General features: G+C 51.0%; 1 protein-coding gene across 1 annotated transcript in view; it reads left to right on the top strand.

The window, feature by feature from the left end:
* Window positions 1-3,231: 3,231 nt before the first annotated feature.
* Window positions 3,232-15,517, top strand: part of LOC138492095 (neuropeptide Y receptor type 1-like) — a 100,769-nt gene continuing 88,483 nt past the window's right edge. Inside the window, exon 1 of the mRNA XM_069619061.1 lies at window positions 3,232-3,755. The gene's annotated coding sequence lies outside the window, so the exon portion shown is untranslated. The remainder of the gene's footprint in view (window positions 3,756-15,517) is intronic.

Genomic DNA, 15,517 nt, shown 5'->3' with positions numbered 1-15,517 from the left:
AAATACTGATGCCGGTCAGATAGCACAGCGAGTAGGGCGCTTGCTTTGACATCCCTGCAGGTTCGCATCCCTCTGAGGTCGATAAATGAGCACCACACACGTGGGTAAGCAGCTCAGATGTCTGAGGGTTTGTAGGCTGTATAAATGCAAAAAAACAAAAAACAAACAAAAGATCATTGCAAGCGGAAAGATACCACCAATACACAATCCCTACCCTTCTGAGTGCACCACTGATCAATCTTGATCCTTCCAATAATATTGTGGTCTGATACTCTTACAGCGCCAGGCCCAGTCTTCTGACGTAACTATGCCAACACCTTATTCTTCAGGGCAACCCTAGGTTCGTGCCCTGTTGGTATTTCCACATTGGTGATAACAAAGTTTCTGTGGTCCATCATCACAGTCTTCCTCACGAAAACTTCAGCAATTGGTGGCATACACCATTTGCCAATAGGCAAACTTCTAGGAGAGCGGCATTTAGGGTTAGTGATATCCTGTTGGATATGATGTGCAGGAGCTGCCAACAGCTCTCCTGATTCAACCCGCAGGGTTGGCATAGTTGTCTGTGCTTGCTGTACAGTTATGATGGACGTATTAGAGGATATAGCTTTGTGGATTACGTATGTCGAAATTGTTGGCAGTCCAGCCACCACCAAATTGCCAAATGCATACTTTACTGTTTTAGCAGCTTTGTAAGTCGCAAATCGACTCGACGTGTCTAAAGACGGCATGTTTCTGCTACATAGCACACCAACCTGAATACAAGGTATCGTAGTTATTAGTGTTGTTTTTTTTGTAACTTCTGCTCACCAAGAAGGATATACTTCACTCTCTCTAAGCAAAAGAATCCACCTCTCTACCCTTCCTCTGGTCAAAACAACAAACTGTTGGGGGGGCTTTGGCCAACAATGGACTTGGTTGGGAAAAGGGGGAAGCAGGATTTGGAGAACAGAGCAGTTGGCGGGTCACCAGACTTTCAGAACTATTTTCACAAATGTTTGCAGTGTTTGGAGTTTATTATATTGTGAAAATAAATCTGCTGCCTTTTTATGCTAACAAAGAAAGCATGTCTCATTCTGCACCTTTCCGGGGGGGATATCGAAAGGTGTGAATAGAATGACAAGCGCGTTGGTACACGGTTGGACAAATGCCCAGGTTATGTAAGGTCTGCTCACCAAGAAGGATATACTTCACTCTCTCTAATCATAAGAACCCAGCACCCCACCCTTCCTCTGGTCAAAACAACAAACTCCCAAACCCCTCTATGGCTGGACATCTGCCTGGTCTCAGGCTGGCCCCTGTCCATATTGTCTTCCTTTAAAGCCAGGCAAGAGAGGAGAGATATGGCAGACAAAGGGATCGGGGGCGCTGGCCATGCCCCTGCTCACACCCCAGGAACAAAGAGCGATTGGCAGGCTCAGACTGGGGCATAAAACTGTCCCGGGAAACATTGAAAAAGGGGCCCACAGTTGCAAATGCCAATTCATTCCTTTTGTCACGGACAGCGTCGGACTGGAGCTTAAAACAGTCTCGGGCACCAATGAAAAAGTGGCCCACAGTTGCAAGTGGCAATTAGTTTCGTTTATTATTTGTAAAGCGCAACCTAACCCTAGGGTATCTGGGCACTTTGAACATTAGTTTCCGTACAGAAGTCAATATATTCTTTTAGTGACATACTGTTTGAATAGTACCCAAGGGGCTGTTTTTTTGCTAAAATGTAAGCAATTGTGATATTTAAAGAATATTTATTCAGCAACAATGGTGAAAACTACTAGCTGCATAGTGACGTAACTCATCAAACTGGCCCACATTTGGCCAAAAAAGGGGCCCATTTGACCCAAAAAACTGGCCCACAGTAGAATTTAGCATTTTTGGTGCTGGCATTGCCCTATAGGCCAGTCCGTGCCTAGTCACGGACTGTTTCAGTAGCACTCAAAGGGGTCTTTTTGGTCAAATGTGTTGCAAATTCTGCTTTTAAAGGAGATGCGTTCAGTAACATTGTTCTAAACTGCAAGCTGCATAGAGAAGTAACTAATAAAATAGGCCCACTGAAAAACGGGCCCATTTTGACCAAGAAAACGGGCCCACATTGGCATTTTGGGCATGCAGTTCGGACAGTGCCCTGTGGCCCTATAGACCAGCCAATCAGAGCCTGGCTATGGGAGGTACTTTCCCATAAGCAGCCGCCCATTCTCCCGGACTCTCCAATGAGACCGGCCCCTGCCTGGGGTCGCGGGGAGGATTCGGGCACAGTACTGATGCGCCAGCAAGGCTGCCGGTGCCCGTGCGTGCGGGTCTTGGTTCTGGAATAACCGGGGGTGTCGCTGGCCCGGAGTGAGGCGCATTTGGCTAGCCATGTCCACGTTCGTGTAATTCAGTAGTAGGGTGCTCAGCCAGACACGGCTCAAGTGCATCATCGGAGCTTCGGGTGCGTTCCAGTAGAGTGGGGGTGCAGGCAAAATCTGGGGGGCTGTCAGTAGAACTGTGTGAGCTCCCAGGACAATACTCAGGCGCACTGAGTGGCAGAGCTGAGAAGATGCTGCGGGCTTGGGTGGTGTCTGACAGAGGTCTGACAGAGGTGTGTGTGGGTCAGAGTACTACCATTGCAGGCGATGCGGCAGGATTTGGGGGCATTGGCTGAGCTGAGTGTGGGATCCGACTCTCCGCTGCTGACAGAAGGCACGCGCCATGATGAGGTGCATCGGCAGAGCTGTGCTGGAGTTGCAGGGGTCGGTGCAGGGCAGGCATGGGATACACGAGCAAAGCTTTGCGCGCGGGTCTCAGTACTGGAATACACCCTCCAGAAGGAAGGGGGCTGCAGTTCAGGTCGGATCGGAAGTGCATTGCATTGGCGTTCGTAGTTTACAGTATTGGAGTGCCAGTGGGGCGTGCAAGGGTGCATGGGCTGAGGATAACCGTTTTCTTTGAGAATGACATGAATAGCGCCCATCCTCTCCCAAACAGGCCCCCGCGGTTTCCATGGAAACAGGATGCGGTTCCTTAGCAACAGGAGGGATGGTCTTGACTTCTGCCCTTGGGGCTCCCAAATGTCTACCCTCTTGACTTTGCGAAAAAGAAAATCTTGCCTGCGTGTGACGGGGACTGGCCGATTTGAGGAATCCATCGGAAGGGGGAGTGGGCAGGAGGGGCATTGCGTGGGGGTGGGGTGTCCGCGGGGAGAGGCTCGCGTGGCGGTTTGCATCTGAGCGGTGGAGCTGTGAATGGTGTTGGAGGGAGGGGGTATATGGGGTTAGGTCTGGGGGAAACCCGAGGTTGGCGCCACGTGGTGGGGGCCCTTTTGGGGGCGGCGGAGTGAGGCTTGTAATGTGGGGGTGCGCATTGGGCGCTGTGCCCCGGGTTGCACTGGAGGGGGTAGGCCTTGGCGCGGGTTACGTATTGGCCGTCACGTGGTGAGGGGTTGCGGGGGTGCTCCCGGGCTGCGTCCTGATCCACGCGGTGCCATATCTGCGCTGCTCGAGGGGTGGAGTCTGCCGCTTTTTGACGCTCGCTTCCCCCTCTTTCTCTCCCTATATCACTGCTTCTCGGGCGCATCACGGAGACGCACTCGCAGCTGCGCGAAGGGACATCGGGGTACCGCGAGGACTGACTGCCAGCGGGACCCTGGCCGCAAGCAGCGATGGAGACCACGGCCAGGATGCCCTTCTGATAAGCAGCCACCCTCCTGCTGCGCCGGGCCACCTGCAGCGCCGGGCCACCTGCAGCGCCCGGGCACCATGCGCTAGAGTGGACTGCAGGTAAGGGAATAGCAGGGGGCGCTGCAGCTCGGGACTGAGGGGCACTGACGGAGCTGTGTGTGGGTGCGAGGAGCGGGCGCCTTCGAGGGTTAGGCACAGTGGCAATTATCACTGCAGGGCCCTTGTACACGTGATAGCAGGGGAGATGCAGGGCAATATGGAGGTGGCAATGCAAACCTGTGGGCAGGCCAGAGCGTGCGTGGGATTGCAGGATTGCGCAGGCCAGACTTTAGGTGCAAAGGCAGGGCTGTCGTGTGGGATTTCTCCTGGAATAGCGGCAGGCATGTTGCAGATAGCAAGAGAGGTGACCCGACAGAATAGCCGGAAGCCCCCTGTATTAGATAGCAGGGATGCTGCCAGTCGGGGCAGATGGGAATTTGCAGAACTGCCTGGGGCCCCTGTCGTGGAATAATTGGATGCTTCCAGTCAGGATTGAGGTGAATTTGCAGAGCAGCCTGAAGCCCCTGTTTTAGAATAGCAGGGATGCTATGCTACCAGTTAGGATTGAGGTGACCCGACAGAACAGCATGAAGGCCCCATTATCAGAATAGCAGGGATCCTGCCAGTCAGGGCTGAGGGGAATTTGCAGAACTTCCTGGGGCCCCTGTACTGGAATAATTGGATGCTTCCAGTCAGGATTGAGGTGAACTGACAGAACAGCCGGAAGCCCCCTGTATTAGAATAGCCGGTATGCTATGCTACCAGTTAGGATTGAGGTGAACTTGCAGAGCAGCTTGAAGGCCCCTGTTTTAGAATAGCCGGGATGCTGCCAGTCCAGATTGAGGTGAATTTGCAGAACTGCCTGGGGCCCCTGTACTGGGATAGCAGGGATGCTTCCAGTCCAGATTGAGGTGAATGTGCAGAACTGCCTGGGGCCCCTGTACTGGGATAGGTGGAATGCTGCCAGTCAGGATTGAGGTGAACTTGCATAACAGCATGAAGGCCCCTGTATTAGAATATATGGGATGCTGCCAGTTAGGATTGGGGTGAATTTACAGAACTGCCCAGGGCTCCTTCATTAGAATAGCAGGGATGCTGCCAGTCAGGATTGAGGTGAATTTACAGAAAAGCATGAAGGCCCCTGTATTAGAATAGACAGAATGCTGCCAGTCAGAATTGAGGTGATCTTGCAGAGCGGAAAGCACCTGTATTAGAATAGCCAGGATGCTGCCAGTCAAAAGATTGAGATACATTTGCAGATCTGCCTAGGTCTCCTCTATTAGAATAGCCGGGATGCTGCCTGTCAGGATTGAGGTGAATTTGCAGAACAGTTTGAAGGTCCCTGTATTTGAATAGCCCAGATTCTGCCCCTCAGGATTGAGGTGTATTTGCAGAACTGCCTGGGGCTACTCTATTAGAATAGTCGGGATTCTGCCAGTCAGGATTGAGGTGAATTTGCAGAGTTGTCTGAAGGTCCCTGTATTCGATCAGCTGGGAGGCTGCCAGTGAGGATTCAGGTGAATTTTCAGAACTTCCTGAGGCCACTCCATTAGAATAGCTGGGGTGCTGCCAGTCAGAATTTAGATGATCTTGCAGAACAGCATACAGAACCCTGTATTAGAATAACCAGGATGCTGCCAGTCAGGATTGAGGTGAACTTGCAGAACACCATCAGGGCCCCTGTATTAGAATAGATGGGATGCTGCCAGTCAAGATTGAGGTGATCTTGCAGATCTGCCCGGGACTCCTCCATTAGAATAGCCAGGATGCTGCCAGTCAGGATTGAGGTGAACTTGCAGAAAAGCATGAAGGTACCTGTATTAGAATAGCCAGGATGCTGCCAGTCAGGATTGAGGTGAACTTGCAGAACTGCCTGGGCTCCTCTATTAGAATAGCCAGGATGCTGCCAGTCAGGATTGAGGTGAACTTGCTGAACTGTCTGGGGCCATGTGGCAGTTCACCATTGAGGTAAAATGACAGAATTGTCAGGCAGCCCATGTATTATAATGTTATAGATGCTGCAGGCCAACATTGTGGTGCAATGCCAGATTTGCTTTGCGTGACCTGTCCTGGAATAGCAGGGATGCTTCCTGGGAAAGCATGTTTAAGTGACCTAGCTGGAACATTAAGGACGTAGCAGGTCAGGATTAAGGTGCACTGCTAGAGCTGTGGAATCGCATGAGTGTGACAGGCCAGGGCTGTGGTGCATTGACAGAGCTGTATTTAAAGGACTTATATTAGAATGTCAGGCGTTGGCAGGTCAGCATTGAGGGAGATTGACCGGGCCTAGTGTAGGGCCCTGAGAGGTTGTTCTGTGTGTCCTAGTGCAAGAACCATTAGAGCCATATTAGAAAACATTTGCACCGTGACAAGTGCAATTTTTCATGTTATAAGCATGGGGGGACTTTCAATGCATTTGTGCCCTAGGGCAAAGGTTACCCTGGCGCTAATACCATTCTGTATTTACACTAAGGCAAACTTTGACCTAGTGCAACAATGCATTGAAAGTGGATGTATTTTGCACATGGACAAAGTTGGCCCTAGTGCTAATACAGTTCAAGTTTACACTTGCACTGCAAATTTCGCTAATCTGGTCCTAGGCGTTCATCAAAAAATGCATAAAATACGCTCAATTTAGATAAAAAGAACCAATGCACAAGATCTGGGAAAGCACTAGAGGGACATCTTTGCAGGGTTTAGAATGTTGATGATTACACTAATGAAAAAGAAATGACATTCTAGGTAATTTCTTGGGTAGAGTGTACAGTTGAAGGTGGGCAACGTGGCAATACGCTGAAGCCGCCCATTCCCGAAACGCTCAGTCTATACAGGAAGCATTTGAGAATTGACCTCACGTCAGAGGTCATGCACGATGTTAAGGGGCCGAATGACCTCTCTTAATCTGCTCCATGTGAACCCATTTCCTTCCTGATCAGACTAGTACTATCATTGCATGTCTCTTCTTAAGGCGGGTCTTCTCATTGGTCTCTTCCTTAAAACGTAGGCAGCAATCTGCGTTGCCCCCTCGCGTAAGGGCATTTCTTAATCTCGCAGTCGCATTTTTGCCCTTTCTCTGCACAGTTCACACACTGGCTTTTGCTTTCTGCCTCTTGCAAGTGTAGAATCCTGCCTCCGTGGCTGCTCACTAAGGCGAGAGTAAACCCGCTGCTCCCCTGATTACGCCCTGTCTGCTCTTTCTCATCGTTGCTTGTATAGTGCTATTGCCAAAAGGGCCTGCCTCAAAGCGCCGAGCAGAACAGTCGAAGGAACGAGAGAAAGGAGGAATTCAAAAGGAAGCGCATACGGGAGAGGAAGGTTAGCTTTAGGTCGCTTTCATGCACTCTCGAGGCGCTATGCCTATGGGGGAAGAGAAGAGGGAAGGGTGAGAGAAAACGATGGAACTGGAAAGAGGGACAGAAGACGAACAATGAGCCATGGTGTTTGGCGCTATATTGCTTCGGCATCACAAATGACGTTTGAAAAGGAGAAGGTGTCCGTCGTGCCCGGGGAACAGAGGGGTTAGTTACCATATCTGCCCCACTCCCCACCCCTTTGCAATCTATCAGCCTTAATTACCTTTACATCTCACTAACATATAATTCCCCGATAGAGACACTTTGCACAGTGCACGACAATCCTCGGGGAAAGCCAGGTGAGAGGTGGGGGCTGCCTTGGAGCCCCCCATCTTATCGGAGGGCTGGGGGTACTGGGAGGTGAGGTATTTTTAGGTGGAAGAAGGTCCCGATTACTTACCAGTAATCTTTATTACTCCAAGTCCAGCACTTCCTCGTCCAAGTCCATCGCCGATGCTGGCTGCTGGCACCAGCAGACCCTTTTAAAACCAAAACGTCTTTGGCCCGCCACTTCCGGGGTAAGGCCATAAAACCCCTGCCAGCCTTTCGCACTTCCTGGACATATCAAGCACCGCTTGTAGTTCTGTCTGGACGCCACGGAGGGCGCGAGGGAAAGCGACTGGGACGAGGAAGACCTGGGCTTGGAGTAATGTACATTACATGTAAGTAATCAGGGCATTATCTCTCCTCGTCCTGTCTTCCTCGATCACTGATGAGCCAATGACTGTATTGCAAATCACCACACATCCGATGACTCCAGACATACTTTATTATAAGAACCAAAAGCATATAAGGCAATGGCCTTCTGTGTTAGCACATCGTAAAATAGCAGTAGAAAAGGAACCCTCAGACTCATCTCAGAGGGACACCTTGTAATGCTGCACAAAAGTGCAAGGCCACACCCACGTCGCTGCCCTGCATATCTCTTTCAAAGACACACCCCTTTGGACTTAGCCCAGGAAGCAGCCATCCCTCCACTGCAGGGCTCTGCAACCTTTGGCATTCCAGATGTTTTGGACTGCAGCTCTTAGGGTATAAGTAGAGGATGCACGTGGGTGGGCACACATATTTCAGAGGGTGGCTGCTACCCTGCTTGGGTATTTTTGAGTCTGGCAAACTTGCGGAAGTGTTCGGCTACAAGGATTTCTGTCAAGCTCACTCCTGGATTCCGTCAATTTCACCCCTCTTCTCGGAGTGCCCCTTACAACCTCCTGCTCACCTGTAGTCTCCTCGTCCGATGCGAGTCCGAATCTCTTCTTTCTCAATGCCTCCTCCCTGGAGTGTGGATGAGGTCTGCCTCGAGAGGAAGCCACCCTGCCCCTCTGACACGGGGCCAAGGGGGCCCCCGTACCGGGGCAGACCGATTAAGGGGAAAAAGCCTTGAGGCACAAAAAACCCTTTCCTTGATGAAGATGGCAGCAGGATGCAAGGTGAGAACTGAGTAACTTCAACCGATTAGCAAAACCACAGTAAGTAGGATAAGGCGACTGTTTCAGGGGGGAAACAATATTTCAAAGCTGGGAAGGCCAGTGAAATGGGCTGAGGAGGGAGGACCCAGGAGAACAAGAGAGAGAGATATCAAGGGAGCCAAAGTAGAGCAGAGGGGAGCTGAGAGCAAACTGCAGGTCGGCCAGCAAACAGGAGAGAGAGCGGCAGATGCCGCGAAGGAAAGGACTGGAGCGTACCAACCCGGAAGCCTAACGCGAAAAGGTTGCAACGCGCTTGCTTCTGGGTTGGTGCTCGTTAAATGTACGTCGTCGGTCGGATGGCCGGAAGACTAGACCGCTGCCGAGGAAAGCGCGGGCGGCGTGACGGCTAGGTCAATGGCCGCTCCACCGCCAGCGCTTCCACAGCTGCCAGCGACCGCCGTGCGTGACAATTTCACTCAGGTTGCCCAAGTGCAGACGCTTACCCACAAGACCACATAAAAGTGTCATCAAAACAAATGTCTCTTGCTGGGATTTTGTTTTCCTGGAATATTTCGCTATAGAATGCTGGGATTAAAAGGTGGGCACCTTTTAGACTTTTCCAGCTTAGTTATTGGGACATCTCCCCTCTCATTTTCTGGTGTTGATTAATGATAACTAAATGCCAATTCTTTTTTTGTCTGGTGCACTTTCTTCTAAGGGGAAAGGACAATTGAATTAGACTTGTGTACACTTACAGGGCGTATATCCAGACTGACAGAAGAAGATTTGAGGGCATTCTGAGGTAGGTTGGGCGACTGCAGAGGGAACCACGATTTCCTCTTCCATATTGGAAGGACCACTAGAACACATGTTCCCTTTCTCTTTGTACTTTGGCCAGGACCTGCGGGATCAGGGAAAAGAAACGATAATTTCTCTGGCCATACAATTGATAGGGCAACCCACCCCCATGCCCATGGGTCCCTGGAGCAAAATCTCGTCAGTTGAGAGTTGTCCGTTGACACCATCATGCTGATCCACGGGTGACCAACTGACTGCACATCTGGCAAAACAGCTTGGGATGCAGCCTGAATTCCTGTGATGATGGGTAGACCCTGTTCAGGGAGTCTGCTTGTACATTGTCCATCCATGGTATATAGTAGGCCGTCAGGGAAGAGAGATGTGCCTCTGCCCATGTGCAGATTGACTGGGCTAGGTCCACTAGTGTCATAGGGTCACACCTCCTATCGGTTGACACTGCACTTGGCCACCATATTGCCTTTGTGAACAGGAATCCTCATTTGCAGTAGTCTGGGAGAAAACTCCAGAAGGGCTTGGCCGATGGCTGCCAACTCTCTCCAATTCGATGAGTGGGAGGCCTCCCGAGATGACCTCCGACTCCGACCCTGCAGAGTTTCCTGTGCCAAGGATGCCCCCAACCCAGCAAGTTGACATTGGTAGTTGTTGGCAGAGGATCCGGGGGACAGGTAACATACCCCCACCCCTCATATCGTCTGGTCCCTCAACCACCACTGCAGTGAGCAGGCCACTGCTTCTGACATCGGAATGCGGGCTTCAAAACGCCCATTCTGAGGTTTCATGAAGCAGCAGATGGTGAACTAGCATATTGAAAAGAAGCCTGGCCCGTGGCTCTGTAGACACACATGCAGGAACTCATCATGGACCTGCAACTATTGCCGATCTGTTGGAGCTGGGGTAGCTAAAATAGCTGCTACCCAACACCTCATCTTCTCAGCTTGCAGAGGGGGAAGAAAGACCCTGTTCTGGACTGTGTCCAAAATGACCCGGACGAACTCCAACCGTCGGGTTGGAATGAGATGTGACTTCTTGTAATTGATCACCTCCCCCCATGAGCTCAAGGAGGGCACCCACTATTGCAACGTCCATTACCAATGTGGTGTAATGCAGGGGCGAACGGTACTATGCAGGCCCCGCACTTAGTAGAATAACAGAGACACACAAACACAGGTCTTGGTGTCTCGGAGCAGTGCCCTTCCCAGGCTTTCTCACTCCCTTTTATTACATCCCCCATGTGGTATCCCGTAGCCACGTATCCTGTGGTCACATGACTATCACAACCCTCTTCAACTTGGATAACAAACATGAACATTTGGAATATTTCAACATTTGCCTCGTGCTACGTGTCCTGAGGCCATCTTTTAACTGTCTGTAGGTCTTAGAATCTTACTGTTTATGGCTGTGCTTCTCCCCAATTTTTGTCCTCTGGTATATGGGGCCTCATTACGAGGCTTGTGCTGATGGACCGAAGGGGGCCGGTACGGGACCGTCCCCCTTCATTCCGTCATGGCTGATTATGAGGTTCCCTTTTGTGGGACCCGGATCAGACGTCTGGTAAAACCAGACGTCTTGACCGGGTCCCGCGAGGGGAAGAGGGAGGTAACAACGGGACACTTGTAATGTCCCCATTGTTACCTCCCTCCCCATTCCCATTGAGCCCTATAGGGGCTCAATGGGAATGGGGAATGGTTCCTGCAAGGAGGATTTACCGGGTCCTCCTATGTCGGAATGACCCGGTAAATCCCCATTGCATGAACCCGGTAATGGAGCCCAGTTTGGAGGCAGCTATGGAGCTAATAGCTCCATGGCTGCCTCCAAACTCGTAATGAGCCCATGGTGTTCTGGATGAATCCATGCAGTCGTGTGGATGGTTCGGGTCATCGGCGGAGCAAGTATTATCCTCCCTCTTCTCGCCTCGGTGTGGCAGGCTCAGCGTTTGCTCTGGTGTCCTGAGGTCTGTTCTCATGGGGACTTCTCCTTCGTGAGCCTCCTGCCAGGTGGTCGTTGGTATCCGCCTGAAATGGGACATGTTTCGTGTGACTGTCTCAGAGCCTCGGGATGCGGTCACCTACCCATGGTCTCGGTGAGTGACTGTCCAGGGTATTGACTCGAATAGGAGCATCATCTTTCTCTGAGTGGCTTGGTTCTTGACCAGCACTGTGTCGCCCGCTTGTAGCTCACTTGGTGTTGCTCTCCTTGTTCGATCTTCTCTTGCATTGTGTTCTTGTCTTCTCTGTTCTATTCGATCTAGGTTTGCGTGGGGGGTGAGGCGGGGGCACCACGAGTGGTATAGGGGAAGTCCTGCCTGGATGGGCACCCCAAACACAAGGGCTGCTGGGATCACTTGTGTGGCTGAATGAGGCGTTTGTCGGTACGACCGGAGGAACCGGTACAGTTCTGGTAGCCATGGTCGCCCTCGGTCTTTAGCGATTCGTACGCATTTGTTAATGGAGACCATGAATCTTTCGGTGTCTTCATTGGCTTGGGGCCAATATGGCGTGATGTGGTGGTTTTGGACTCCCATGTTGTTGAGGAATCACTGAAACTCCTTGCTTCGGAACGGTGGGCCATTGTCGCTTTTGAGCGATGACGGGATGCCATGGACGGCAAACATTTTCTCCAGTGCTGTCTTTACAGAGGCTGCATTGGTGGATTTGACTGGTTCCACCTCCGGGTACTGGGTGTATTCGTCCAATACCACCAGGAGGTATGCCTCATTGGCAATCGTTCCCGCTCACTGCGTCCCACCTGCGCTCGCTTCTAGGCGTGCAAGCCATGGGCTCTGGCGGATGAGGCTGGCAGGTTGCTTGGCAAGATGCACACGTTTCCACTAGGGATATGACCTTTTGTTGTATCTGTGGCATCAATACCCGTGATTTGAGGAATGCCTGAGTCTTCACGATCCCTTGGTGCCCTTTGTGCGTGAGTTGGAGTGCCGATCTTGCAGGTGGGATGGCACAACGATGCAGTGTCCCTTGAGGGTCAGCCCCTCTGGCGAGTTTGACAGCTCGTGTCTGATTCCAAATAGCGCTAGCATCATTTCTTGTGCTTGTGGCATCCGATGGGCGACTGCTCCGAGGTACGTTTTCCATTTGCCTGCTAGTATGGCTTCATTGGCGATTTGAAGGCAGGTGTCTGTTTGTTTCGGATATCATTTTGTCTAGCCTCATTGCTTTGGGCCTGGCACACTCGATAATGTTGTATACATGTTCATCGTTTTCCTTGGCTCCCTCGCTTTCTGTTGTTGTGGCGGGCCTTGGGTATCGTGACAGGAAGTCTGCTGGGTGGTCCACTCCTGCTCAGAACTGTACTTACAGGTCGAACTGTTGCAGTTGGGGCATCTATCGCTCTATCCAAGCCGGGGGGGGGCGTGCAGTGCTGACCCTTTGAATATAGCGACTAGGGGTTTGTGATCCATTAGTACTTTCACCGGTTGTCCCACAATATATATGTGAAAGTGTCGACATCCCCATATGATGGCAAGCGCTTCCTTTTCAATGTGCGCATAGTTTCTTTCTGTCGGGGTGAGTGCGTGGCTCACAAATGCAATGGGGACTACTGTTCCATGTCGGTCGGTTTGTGTCAGTATTGCTCATAGGCCAACCAGACTGGCATCGACTAGCAGTTCGGTCTTTCGTGATGTGTGGAAAAATGCCATGGTGGCGTCACTGGACAGGGAGTCCTTTAAGTCTGGAATGTGGCTTCTTGTGTCTCACCCCACTCCCCGTAGTGAGGTGGCTGTGGTGGCCAGGTCAGGGATGAATCATGCGCAGTATGTTGCCATCCCTAGGAAGCTGCAGACCTCTGTCGGGTTGGTTGGAGCTTGGGTGTTTTTGATGTCAGTGACTTTGCCGGGATCAGGGACATCCCTTTTTTGTTAAATACATATCCGAAGAAGCTTAGAGTTGATTGCCCAAACCCACACTTCTCTTAATGGAGGGTCAGTCTGGATTCTTCCAGTCTCTGAAGTGTTGCTGCGATCCGTTTGATGTTCTCCTCCTCCGTCTTGCCATATATCAGTATGTCATCACTGACACTTGTGACCCCTGGTAGGTCCTGTAGCACTTTCCTTATTTCATGCTGAAACACTTCAGCCGCGGAGGATATGCCAAAATGTAACCAACAGTATCTTCTCAACCCCAGGTGTGATGAGAAGGTTGTGATGTACCTCGATTCCTTTCCTAGACAGATCTGGTGAGACCCGGATCTGAGGTCTAGCTTGCTGAACATGGTGGCACCTGTCACGTCGATTATCAGTTTATCCACCGTCGGGGTGATATGTCTTTCCCGCCCAATAGCGACATTGGGTAAGTGCATTTCAATGCAAATTCGTACAGCTTGTGGTTCTTTAGGTTTTGCTGTTACGACCATGGGGGTGGGGCCTGTGGTCTTTTCAATTATCTTGAGGTCTTCCACTTTGTTGAGTTCTGCCTCTACTGCTGCTCGCATGTGGAACGGGACCCGTTGGGTCCTCATCTTGTGCAAATTACAATGGCTCACCATCCTGGCAAGGATCTGGTTTAAAACTCGGTGCTTACCTACAGGTCAACTACCGCCATTACGCTGTCTTTCCTAATCGCCAAACTAAAAACATCTGTTGGTACGTGGTCATCTCACAGTAAGAGCATCTCCAGACAGGAAACTAGCCTGGCTCGCAAGCAGAAAACTAGGAAACAGTCCTTCATATGCTATGCAACCCACCCCCGAAAGAGATTCCTGCAATTATCTCACGGGGGCGGTTCAGCTAAGTCGGACTGCAGAGTTGATGCACCCACCTGAATGAGCTCACCCAGTGGAGTGGGTGTATTTCCAAGGGGTAGGCCCTATAGGCGGCATCTGACCTGTTATGGAGGATGCCGCAGGCATGCTGTAGAGGCATGGACATGAAGAGCAAGGGCCTGTTGCTTAGCAACTCACTGCCCTCCTATTCTATACCTGCCCACTCCTATCCCTTTCAGACCTTTAAAAAAAAAATGATATAACATTACTATTATCACATTTACTAGTTGGCCATGACATATTCCGCCTGCTTCCAAGCACTACAATAATAAGTGCTATATTAGCATCGTTTATGGGGTAGCCAATCAGGAGGCTAGGAACGCGGGCTGAATCTCAATGTTAACCCACATTCCAAACCACCTGATGGTCGTTTCCCCTGCCCGCCATCTTCCCCCACCCCGGACTCCTTTTTAACGAATCCCCCCTCCCCACTTATCTCATTGCGGCACTCACCACTGCTGCCTCCTTCTTCTTCATGCATCAGTCCTTTAACTCGGGCTGCTGGGCCGTTACACCCCGGTGTAGCCCGTGGATACTAACGCCATATTATCACAGAGTTCCTCAGATTAAGAAAACATTTCTTCTTTGTATCCCAATCGGGGATTGGTTGGTATTACTCCCATGGGCACGTAAATACGTGTAGTCCGAAAATGATGCCAAGGAAATCTCCACACACAACTGAAAGGACAACATAATTCACAGCCAAGCTCGCTCAAAAATAATTCTAGTGTTACCCAAACTGAAAGTGTCAATAAAGCATGTTTATGCCACAACGAGATTGGATAGAGCAGTGGTCGGCAACCTTTGGCTCTCCAGATGCTTTAGACTACAACTCCCATCAGCCATAACAAGCAAATTAAATGGTGAGTGATCATGGCAGTTGTAGTCCAAAACATCTTGGGAGCCGCAGTTTGTAGACCCCTGGGATAGAGGGTGTTCTGATATCCAGAGACGCTTTTTTATTTTCCACATGAGAACAGAACTGCAAGACTTGTCCTTGGCCTCAAGCCCTGGGATCGTATCTCTCCATCACTGAAATCCCTCCATTGGCTCCCAGTCGATGCAAGGATTACATTTAAAACCCTCTGCATTGTCCACAAGGCTTTCTGGGGCCTGGGTCCAAAATACCTTCAAGTATCCCTACGTAAATACCTCCCTTATCGAGCCCTTCGCTCCTCTACCTCAAACTCCCTCAGGGTCAGCCGCTTTTCTAAGAAACGTGCAGGGGGCAGATCTCTGTCCTCGGCCGGATCCTCCCTTTGGAATGGCCTCCCTGCCACCCTGAAACTGGAGGAAAACCATCTACGATTCCGGAAGCTCCTTAAGACCTTCCTCTTCGCATCTGCCTTTGACACTCTCCTCCCCTGCTGATCTGCCTTTTCCTCACAGCACTGCCTCACCTGCCAATGGGGCCCCCTTGTCCCAGTCACCTATCCTCCGGCACTGCCTCCCGGCCACCCCTGCA

Source organism: Ambystoma mexicanum, chromosome 10, assembly GCF_040938575.1.
Source record: "Ambystoma mexicanum isolate Mex_15411 chromosome 10, UKY_AmexF1_1, whole genome shotgun sequence".
In the NCBI taxonomy this organism is placed as follows: Eukaryota; Metazoa; Chordata; class Amphibia; order Caudata; family Ambystomatidae; genus Ambystoma; species Ambystoma mexicanum.
This window is presented reverse-complemented; position numbering and strand designations above follow the sequence as displayed.